This window comes from Nyctibius grandis (genome assembly GCF_013368605.1).
Source record: "Nyctibius grandis isolate bNycGra1 chromosome W unlocalized genomic scaffold, bNycGra1.pri SUPER_W_unloc_1, whole genome shotgun sequence".
Lineage (NCBI taxonomy): Eukaryota > Metazoa > Chordata > Aves > Nyctibiiformes > Nyctibiidae > Nyctibius > Nyctibius grandis.
Window position 1 is genome coordinate 2,055,175 of NW_027167472.1, and position 12,006 is coordinate 2,067,180.

A 12,006-nucleotide genomic window follows, 5' to 3' on the forward strand; every position below is an offset into this window, starting at 1 on the left:
TAAAGTCTCCTTTCGAAGACTTTTCCCTCAGCCGCTCCTCATAAGACTTGTTCTCCAGCCCCTTCACCAGCTTTGTTGCCCTTCTTGGATGGACTCTCCAGAACCTCAATGTCTTTCTTGTAGTGAGGGGCCCAAAAGTGAATACAGTATTCAAGGTGCAGCCTCACCAGTGCCAAGTACAGAGGGATGATCACTTCCCTAGTCTTGCAGGCCACACTATTTCTGATGCAGGCTAGGATGCTGTTGGCCTTCTTGGCCACCTGGGCACACTGCTGGCTCATATTCAGCTGGCCATCGATCAACACCCCCAGGTCCCTTTCCACCAGGCAGCTTTCTAACCACTCTTCCCCAAGCCTGTAGTGTTGCATGGCGTTGTTGTGCCCCAAGTGCAGGACCTGACACTTAGCCTTGTTGAATCTCCTATCTCATACAGTTGGCCTCGGCCCATCGATCCAGCCTGTCCAGATCCCTCTGCAGAGCCTTCCTACCCTCAAGCAGATCAACACTCCCACCCAACTTGGTGTCATCTGCAAACTTACTGAGGGTGCACTCAATCCCCTCGTCCAGATCATTGATAAAGATATTGAACAGAACTGGCCCCAACACTGAGCCCTGGGGAACACCACTTGTGACTGGCCACCAACTGGATATAACTCCATTCACCACAACTCTTTGGGCCTGGCCATCCAGCCAGTTTTTTTTACCCACCCAAGTGTACGCCCATCCAAGCCATGAGCAGTCAGTTTCTCCAGGAGAATGCTGTGGGAAACAGTGTCAAAGGCTTTATTAAAGTCTAGGTAGACAACATCCACAGCCTTTCCCTCATCCAGTAAGTGGGTCATCTTGTCCTAGAAGGAGATCAGGTTAGTCAAGCAGGGCCTGCCTTTCATAAACCCATGCTGACTGGGCCTGATTGCCTGGTTGTCCTGTACGTGCTCCATGATAGCACTCAAGATGATCTGCTCCGTAACCCTCCCTGGCACCGAGGTCAGACTGATAGGTCTGTAGTTCCCTGGATCCTCCTTCCAGCCCTTCTTGTAGATGGGCATCACATTTACTAATTTCCAGTCACAGAATCACAGAATCACAGAATCAACCAGGTTGGAAGAGACCTCTGGGATCATCGAGTCCAACCATTGCCCTGACACCACCATGTCAACTAGACCATGGCACTAAGTGCCATGTCCAGTCTTTTCTTAAACACATCCAGAGATGGTGACTCCACCACCTCCCTGGGCAGCCCATTCCAATGTCTAATAACCCTTTCTGAAAAGAAATTCTTCCTAATGTCCAACCTGAACCTCCCCTGAAGCTTGAGGCTGTGTCCTCTTGTCCTATCACTAGTTGCCCGGGAGAAGAGGCCAACTCCCACTTCACTACAACCTCCCTTCAGGTAGTTGTAGACAGCAATAAGGTCACCATGTCCACCAGTCCCCTGGGACCTCCCCGGTTAGCCAGGACTGCTGATAAAGGATGAAAGTGGCTTGGTGAGCACTTCTGCCAGCTCCCTCAGTACCCTTGGGTGGATCCCATCCAGTCCCATAGACTTGTGTGCGTCTAAGTGGTGAAGCAGGTCACTAACCATTTCCCCTTGGATTATGGAGGCTTCATTCTGCTCCCTGTCCCTGTCCTCCAGCTCAGGGGGCTGGGTACCCTGAGAACAACTGGTCTTACTCCTAAAGACTGAGGCAAAGAAGGCATTAAGCACCTCAGCCTTTTCCTCATCCTTTCTCACTATGCTTCCTCCCACATCCAGTAAAGGATGGAGATTCTCCTTGGCCCTACTCTTGTGGCTAATGTATTTTCAGAAACATTTTTTATTGCCTTTTATGGCAGTAGCCAGATTAAGTTCTAGCTGGGCTTTGGCCCTTCTAATTTTTCCCTGCATAGTCTCGTGAAATCTTTGTAGTCCTCCTGATTTGCCGGTCCCTTCTTCCAAAGCTCGTAAACTCTTTTTTTTTTTTTCCCCGAGTTCCAGCCAAAGCTCTCTGTTCAGCCAGGCCGGTCATCTTTCCCACCGGCTTGTCTTTCTACACATAGGGAAGGCCTACTCCTGCACCTTTAAGATTTCTTTCTTGAAGAGTGTCCAGCCTTTCTGGACGCCTTTGCCCTTCAGGACTGCCTCCCAAGTGACTCTGTCAACCAGGCTCCTAAACAGGCTAAAGTCTGCCCTGCAGAAGTCCAAGGTAGCAGTTCTGCTGACCCCCTTCCTTACTTCTCCAAGAATTGAAAACTCTACCATTTCATGATCGCTATGCCCAAGACGGCCTCCAACCATCACATCACTGACAAGTTCTATCAAGATGTTGATAGTCAAGTAATATATTGATTTTTTTTTCTGTTCTAAAATCCTATGAAAACCAAAAATGTTTTGTACGAAATATTTATCTTCCCTTCTGTCCTGGTTTTGGCTGGGATAGAGCTAATTTTTTTCTTAGTAGACAGAATAGCATGGTGTTTTGGATTTAGTATGGGATTTAGTATGAGAAGAATGTTGATAATGTCACTGAAATGGGGAATAAAACCTCTTCACACCAATGTAGTATTAAGAAGCAGGCACTTCTTTATTGCAGCGCTGGGGACATGGGGGATAGTTCCGCCTACATGTCCACCTTAGCATCAAAATTTAAGGGTTTTTATACACTTTTTCAGTCAAGTCATTGTTACATAACCTTTACATTGATTGGTTTCACCCATCACACGATCACATCAATATTCCAATCTTACTATAATAATTGATTAGCTCTACTGACCGATATCCTTGATATTTAAATCAAGATGGGAAGGGTAAGGGGATTTCCAAGTAGCATTACTGGTGTTCATTTTATTTAACGAGTATCCATGACAGTCTCCTAACAGAACAAAAAGTCCAGTAACTTACCTAGTGGGTTGTCTATGGTTACCTGTTTAAAACTTAACAATCCTAAAGTTAACTCTATAGATTCTAAAGCAGAACACAGCACTCCTTCTATTATTATACCTATTCTATTAAACTTATCTTCTTATAATTTTATATTAAATTTCATTTAATTTCAAATATTTATAACAATAATATACTGATGCTTTTAATTGTTGTTAAGAAATCAAGGACTCTTCAACTTCCCATGCTTTGCTAGTGTGCAGGTACAGAAAAAGCTGGGAGGGAGCATAGCCAGAGCAATAGATCCAACTTGACCAATGGAATATTCCACATCATGCAACATCATGCTCAGTATATAGATGAGGGTTGGCCAGGAAAACAGGCTTTCTCTCTTCTGGGATTGCAGTTTCAGGATTTTCACTTCTCTGTGATTGCTAGCGAAGGATGGGCTGGGCATTGGTCAGCCTGTGAGGAGGAGTTGCACTGTGCATCACTTGTTTGTATATTATTATTTTGTTTCAATTATTAATGATTTTTTTATCTCAACCCACGAGTTTCTTCACCTTTACCTTCTTGATTCTCTCCCTCATTCCCTGAGGGTCAGGAGAGAGAGAGGGAGCATCTGCATGGTATTTGGCTGCCTGCTGGGTTAAAACCACACCTTCCTTCTAGCATTAACCTCTCCCCACCCACACTGCTTTTTCTGTGAAAAAACTAACATTCCAAAATCAAGTTCTTGAACAGAGAATGACCTTGTGCCAAAGATAAACACAAAGCAAAAAAGAAGCAAATGAGTAAAATTCCAATGTAAGTGTAATCTTAAATTTTTCTTCCTGTTTTAAGCAAATGCCCGTGCTTAAAGTGACATTCACTTGTAAATGAAACTCAGAAATGAATTTTGCCCATAGTCACAAACTGGCCATTTTTATTTAAAGCAAAAACTTAAGCATACTAATAGTTGTCCGAGCACTTTTTTTTCCTCAGGCTGAGGAGTAATGATGAATGCTGAAAACAGCTCATTTTACATTAACAACATTTAATAATTTCCCACAGCTCTCACAAAGTTATATTAAACTAGGATTACTATTAAACTATACTAGTTTGTTCTCCATAATAGTGTTTAAGAAGATGATATACTTTGCATCAGAATTTTCTATACCCAAAAATCAGTGGTCAGTTTCAGTGCTCTATCACTGGGAGAAGTGCAAAGTTTTCTCAACCACGTCTCATTTAAATTGCTTACTACAGGCATATGAACAGGTTGTCAGGTTATTCCCCTTGATTTTAGGTTAAAATTTCCCTCCATGTTTCTCTTCTGTTTAGTGATGGTGAATGCTAGGATAGACCTGACACAGCAGGATCTGTAACTACTGAGACCTGTTTAATTACTGAGACTGCTAACAATGAAAACAGTTGCCTGAAACTGTCTGCACTGGGACTGCTCCCATCCTGAAAACTGTACTGGGGGAGGGTGTCTTCATTTAGCATGCACCCAGGGCTAAACAATAGCAGTTTTTCTCTCACCCAATGTCCTTTCCCCAAATGAATAAGGGAAATGGGAAAAGGAGGAAGACTTGTAGCTTGAAGTTCACCATATTTAATGAAATAAAGAAATCAATATAAATGACAACACAAAACAGACAAAAGTATACTTATCCACAGATCACTAGCAAGTTGTTCCAGGAATCACAATGAAGAAGAGGGGAAAGCAGGCAAAACCCCCCCATCTCTTCCCAGCAAGCCCTCTCTTTTATAGTGAACTTGATATTCATGATATAGAATATACCTGTGGGCCAGCCAGGGTCAGCTGCCCCAGATTTAATTGCTAAGGGCCTTGATCACTATGGCTGGCCACAAACTGAAACCAAATCCCAATAAAACCAGGACAGGATTCCACTCCTTATTCTACATAATTTACATCAAGCCACTATTATTTTCCCCAACCCTCAACATAAATGCACATCCACATATACACACAGATATTCTCTCCAGTCCACAGGCCATTTTTCCAAGAAGTCCATTGAATCAATTCAGTCCAAATCCGTGGGTTCCATTTCTCAGGGCAGGAAAAAACATTGGTGTGGGATTCACTCAGCAGCTTGGGACCAGGCCTCAATATGGTGTTATGGACTGTTCAAGTTGGGCACAGCAGGACTGTGTATTGCATCTTGATCTTGCAGCTGGTGTGTCTGGTGCAGCCCATATTCAGGATCTGGGGCGATTCTTACTATAATAAATGACACTTAGCATCATACAGTTATTGGCTATTCTCACCCAGAATCAAATCTCCTTGGGGTACACATTTAACTTCCCCATCCTCCTGCATTATCCACCAGGTGCAACCAGGTCCTTGAGCAAAAGGAATTCCCCAAATGGGTTTGCCTTTCCTCGAGGCAGGAGGAATCCAAACTGGTTTCCCCAACCTATTTCTTGCATGAACCACAGGGACTTTATTCCCCTCTACGGTGCACAACAGCTCAGACTGAGCAGGACCAGCCCCATTAACAGATCCCCTGGTATTAACTAACCAGGTAGCCTTTGGTAAGTGTTCATCCCAGTTTTTGAATGTCCCATCACCCACTGCTTTCAGTGTCATCTTCAACAGCCCATTACATCGTTCCACTTTCCTGGCAGCTGGTGCATGGTAGGGGATGTGATATATCCATTCAATACCATGCTCTTTAGCCCAGGTGTCTATGAGGCTATTTCAGAAATGAGTCCTGTTGTATGACTCCATTCTTTCCAGAGTGCCATGTCACCACAAAAATCTGCTTTTCAAGGCCCACAATAGTATTACAGGCAGTGGCATGAGGCACAGGGTATGTTTCCAACCAGCTGGTACTTGCTTCCACCATCATGAGCACGTAGCACTTGCCTTGGCGGGTGCATGGAAGCGAGATATAATCAATCTGCCAGGCCTCTCCATACTTATATTTCAGCCATCATCCTCCATACCACAGGGGTTTCAGCCATTTGGCTTGTTTAATTGCAGCATGTTTCACATTCATGGATTACATGTGCGATGGTGTCCATGGTCAAATCCACCCCTCGGTCACAGGCCCATCTGTATGTATCATCTCTGCCTTGATGGCCCAATGCATTATGGGCCCACCAAGCTAAAAATAGTTCACCTTTATGCTGCCAGCACAGGTCTACTTGGGACACTTTGATCTTAGCAGCTTGATCTACCTGCTGGTTGTTTTGTTGTTCCTCAGTGGCTCTGCTCTTGGGTACGTGAGCATCTACGTGATGTACCTTCACAACCAGCTTCTCTAATCGGGTAGCAATATCCTGCCATAATTCAGCTGCCCAGATGGGTTTGCCTCTGCACTGCCAGTTGTTTTTCTTCCAGTGCTTCAGCCATCCCCACAGGGCATTTGCTACCATCCACGAATCACTATACAGGTAGATTACTGGCCATTTCTCTCACTCAACAATATCTAGAGCCAGCTGGATGGCTTTTACTTCTACATACTGACCCAACTCACCTTCTCCCTCAGCTGCCTCTGCCACTCATCGCATAGGACTCGAGACAGCAGCTTTCCACCTTTGCTGTTTGTCTCCAATGCAGCAAGATCCATCAGTGAACAATGCATGACACTCTCATTCTCTCATAGTCTATTATATGGTGGGGCCTCTTCAGCGCACACCACCTCCTCCTCCTCTGGCAACATTCAAAAGTCTTTCCCTTCTGGCCAGTCCATGATTACTTCCAGAAGTCCTGGGCAATTAAGGTTCCTTATTCGGGTCTGCTGAGTAACCAATGCAACCCACTTACTCCATGTAGCATCAGTGTAGAGGGGGTCTGCCCTTTAAACATCCAGTTCAACACTGGCAATCTGGGTGCCAGGAGGAGCTGTGCCTCAGTGCCAGTTACTTCTGAGGCAGCTCCAACTCCTTCATAGGCTGCCAGTATCTCTTTTTCTGTTGCAGTATAACAGTCCTCTGATCCTCTGTACCCCTGACTCCAAAACCCCAGGGGTCAACCTCAAGTCTCCCCTGCTGCTTTTTGCCAAAGGCTCCAGGTAGGACCATTCTCCCCGGCTGCAGTATAGAGGACGTTCTTTACTTCTGGTCCCATCTGGAGTGGTCCAAGGGCCACTGCATGGACTATCTCTTGTTTAATTTGCTCAAAAGCCTGTTGTTGCTCAGGGCCACGTTTAAAGTCATTCTTCTTCCATGTTACTTCATAGAGAGGGCTCACAATCTGACTGTCATGGGGACTGTGCATCCTGCAGAAGCCTACTACACCTAGGAAAGCTTGTGTCTCCTTTTTGTTAGTTGGCAGAGACATGACTGTTATTTTGTTGATCACATCCATTGGGATCTGACAGCAGCCATCTTGCCCATTGATCCCTAAAAAACTGTATCTCTTTTGCAGGTCCCTTGACCTTTCCGCATTTGATGGCAAAAACAGTTTCTAGAAGGATTTGAATGACTTGTTCCCCTTTCTCAAAAACTTCCCCTTCTGTTTCACCCCATACAATGATGTCATCAATATATTGCAGGTGTTCCAGAGATCCATCCTTCTCCAGTGCAGTCTGGACCAGTCCATGGCAAATGGTGGGGCTATGTTTCCACCCCTGGGGCAGTCGATTCCATGTGTACTGGACACCCCTCCAGGTGAAGGCAAACTGTTGCCTACACTCTACTGCCAAAGCAATGGAGAAAAACGCATTTACAATATCAATCATGGCATACCACTTCGCTGCCTTTGACTCCAGTTCATAATGGAGTTCTAACATGTCCAGTACAGCAGCACTCAGTGGTGGTGTGACTTCATTCAGGCCGCTATAGTCCACAGTTAGTCTCCACTCGCCACTGGACTTATGGGACTGTTGAAGGGGGAGCGCGTTTTGCTGATCACTCCTTGGTTCTCCAATTGACAGATCAACTTGTGGATGGGGATCGGTAAGTCTGTTAATCAGATATTGCCATCAGTGAACCATTCTAGTAGCAATAGGTACCTTTTGCTCCTCAACCCTCAGCAGCCCTCCAAAACAGAAAGGTCCTCTGACAGATCAGGCAGGGTAGACTGCTGTCTAATTTCTTCCATCTCTACAGCTGCTACACCAAACACCCACTGGTACCCCCTTGGGTCCTTGAAATACCCTCTTCTCAGGTAATCTATACCAAGAATGCATGGGGCATCTGGGCCAGTCACAATAGGGTGCATCTGCCACTCAGTCCCAGTCAGACTCACTTCAGCTTCCAAGACAGTCAGCTCTTGGGAGCCCCCTCTCACAACAGAGATACAAATTGATTCAGTCCCTTTATAGTTTGATGGTATTACAGTGCATTGTGCACCAGTGTCCACTAGAGCCCTATACTGCTGTATTTCTGATGTGCCAGGCCATCAAACCCACACAGTCCAAAACACACGGTTGTCCCTATCCTCCACCTGGCTGGAGGCAGGGCCCCTCTAATCCTGAACATAGTGTTCGTTATCCACATCTCAGTTCCAGCAGCAGCTCACATAGATTTGATCCCCATTATTCACATCAGGTAAATAGGGATCCAAAGCCCATCTATACTGTCTGGAGAGCTTCCCATTGGAAACTGGAGCAACAAATCTCCTGGAAGAAGCTCCATTCCTAATCAGTTCACCTTGTACCTCATGTACGTGTGTCCGTAAAGCCGAGGTACGTTTTCCATTCCATTTTGTCATATCCTCTCCATGGTCGCGCAGGATAAACCACAGGGTGCTTCGTGATGTGTACCATCTCTCCTGAGTAGGTCTTGCAGGGGAACGCTGTCTCCTGACGGCTGAGACATTCTTCAGTGCAAGGTGGGGAGCATAGTCTGTTCTCCATCTGGGACAATTTTTTCCAACACCTTACCGAGCATTTCTGTGGATTTGTCAGACTGTTTTTCCACAGCTGAGATGCTGGCCCATGGGGAGGAAATGAGATTGTCTGCATACTGCCGCATCCGATTATCTATGTCACCCACTGTTGGTGCATCAGCATCTGCCCAGCTAAATAACCCTAATAAGTTGCCATACGACTGCAGCACGGTCTGTACCCACTTGTGCCACATGGGTTCAGTAACTTTGAGTGCATTTGGATCTAGCAGTGTCTGCACGTCATCTAGGTCAGCAAAAATCAGCTCCCACACAGCTATTTCCCTCAGATTCTTAACACCTCTCAATGGTTGTCCACTTGCCTGGGTGGTATATGACACCATCCCAAAAGGGATACCTGTTCTTCACGCTTTGCAGGAATCGCTGCCAGAGAGTGAGGGGCTTTGTATCACTTGCAAGGCCCCTATCAATACCTGCTTCTCTAGCCATTGATCCCAGCTGCTTCGCTTCGCTACCATCTAGCTTGAGACCATTGGCTCCGTTATGCCAGCAGCAGCGCAGCCAAGTAACAAGCTGATTGCCTTCATGATGTCTGTAATCTCTACGTACATCCCGCAGCTCACTCAGGGATAGGGATCGAGTGGTTACCTCTGGCTGTCTCCTGTAATGTCCCTGGTAGGCCATCACGACCTGTTCTTTTTGTGGTTTTCATCTTCTGTACAGGGGTGACAGATACCAGTACTGGTTGAGTCCCTAGGTGAGCCGCATCACTCATCACTGGGGGCTGATTAGCTGCAGCCCTTGTTGCCAAGGTCTGGGTCATCGCAGCAAGTGCTTCCTGCAGTTGAGTAATCGCACTGCCCAGTGCGGAGCTCTGAATAGCCCCTGGGGTAGCTGTGGTGCCTGCTGTAGGGACTGAGTATCTGCAATTCCAATTGTGGGGACCAGGGCAGCTGCAGTGTCTGTTACAGTGGTTGCAGCAGCTGTGCCATATCTGCCATCATATCAATGTTGAGGTGAGAGCAAGAACTGAAAAACATTCAAAAGGCCTGACAATATGAGCATGGTGGTCAAAACATCCCATAGGTATTAAAAATTTTCAAAAGCCAGTAAGATCAGCTTCAAGGGAAAAAGAACATACAGGTCATCCATTCCTATTCCATAGGAATCAGTAATGGGCACATTTCCAAACAAATTTATAATACCATAAACCAATGTCAAACCACATAGCAGAGTGATGCCTTTAAGTCCATGCCCAGAAGTGACAAACCACACAAAACCAGTAACAAACAACAGCAAAACCACACACTTGATTAGCCATCCCAAAAGTGACTGTAAAACCAAACACCAGAGAATTCCACCCAGCAGCCCCGATACTGACACCAACATGATGAATGCTTGTACCAAAAATGAGTCAAATCTGACAACTTCAACCCTCCGAGACTCTCAGATCAGAAGTCTATGGTTCTCCCAGCTGATCTATTTACATTGGGCACCAAATAAACTGTCTTCATTTAGCCCACACCCAGGGCTGAACAATAGCAGTTTTTCTTACCCAATGTCCCTTCCCAGAATGAGGAAGGGAATTGGGAAAAAGAGGGAAAATTGTAGGATGAAGTTAACCAGATTTAATGAAATGAAGAAATCAATATAAATGACAACACAAAACAGACAGAAGTATACTTATCCACAGAGTGGTGGCAAGTTGCTCCAGGAATCACAGTAAAGAAGACAGAGAAGAGTTAAGGAGAACAGAAGAAACCCACCCCCACTTCTTCCTAGCAAACCCTCTCTTTTATAGTGAGATTGATTTATAGTGAGATAGAATACACCTGTGGGCCAGCCAGGATCAGCTGCCCCAGATTTAACTGCTGAGGGCCTTGATCACCATGGCTGGCCACAAACTGAAACCAAATCCCAATGAAACCAGGACAGGGGTAAATAGAATAGGATGAAAAAGGACATTGTACACTCAGCTTTTGTAGGGCTAAGTTTGTAACTATTGGAATCATAGAATTGTTTTGGTTGGAAAGGACCCTTAAGAACATCAAGTCTAACCATTAACCTATCACTGCCAAGTACACCACTAAACCACATCTCTAAGCACCACATCTACATGTCTTTTAGCACATCTTGAAATTTAGTTTTGCCCACCAGGAGCGTTAACCAGCATAACAGTACCTTCAGCTCCATGGTGCCTGTTTTGACCAATTTTGAAAATTTTGTGGATCCAGACTATTGTAATTATTTGCCCTGTGATTATTACAATACAAAAAAAAACAATTCCTGGATTACACTCTAAATGAATAAGTGATTTAATATCTGTCTGAGTACAGTTCATTAGTTCTTTCTCAGAGTTAGTTTCAATGGTCCCTTGGGAGTTCATGTCCACAGTCCTGGAGGTACCTTCTTGATTCTGGTATGATCAAAGAGTCCACTCCTTCCAGTTTCACAGCAGTGTTAGTAGTTAGCAGTATTTGGAAGGGTCCTTTCCACTTCTCTCCCAGGGGGTCATCCTTCCATGTTCGCAGGTACACCCGGTCTCCTGGCTGAAAGGGATGTACTGAAAGCTCAAGAGGTATTGGTGTCTTCAGTAACATGTACTTGTGTAAGGAACCTATCACCTTATTCAAAGATAAAGGTCAGTTAACACCTTTTCTCTTGTAATATGCATCTGTTCTGCCTTCCCTGTCAAGTTGACAGAATAGGGTTTTCCATACACAATCTCATAGGGGCTCACTTACTCCTTGGTTCTAGGGGTCACTCTGATTCTTAACAAGGCCAATGGCAACACTTCAACCCACTTCATTTGAGTTTCCTGGCATAATTTAGAAATTTGTCTTTTCAGAGTTTGATTCATTCTTTCTACTTGTCCACTTGATTATGGCCTCCACAAGGTATGTAAGTCCCACTTAAAAACATGAGTAAGGTATTGGGAATTAATTTTGTCAGCCACAAAGTGTGGTCCCCTATCAGGGGATATCCCTACTGGTATCCCAAACCTGGGTATAATCTCTTTTAGCAAGTGTTTGATTACCTCTCTTGCCTTGTTGGTATGTGGAAGACCCTCAGTCTGCAAACAGCTGTGCTTTACTTGGGGAGCATAAGATTTGCTTGGGAACACTGCACTGAGAATAGTTTTTGCTTGCTTCTAAGATAAAGGAGCCGAGACCAGTTCACAGGGCTTTTTGAGGCATGAAAGAAGTAAACATGTGTGGAAGGTCAGTTCTGAACACAGAGCTGAAAACAGGGAATGGTTGTTGATGTTTTGAGTCCAGAACACTGGCTCTTCCCAGAATGGGTGATGAGTGCTTAGCGTGTGAATGTTGATGTTATCTTGAAC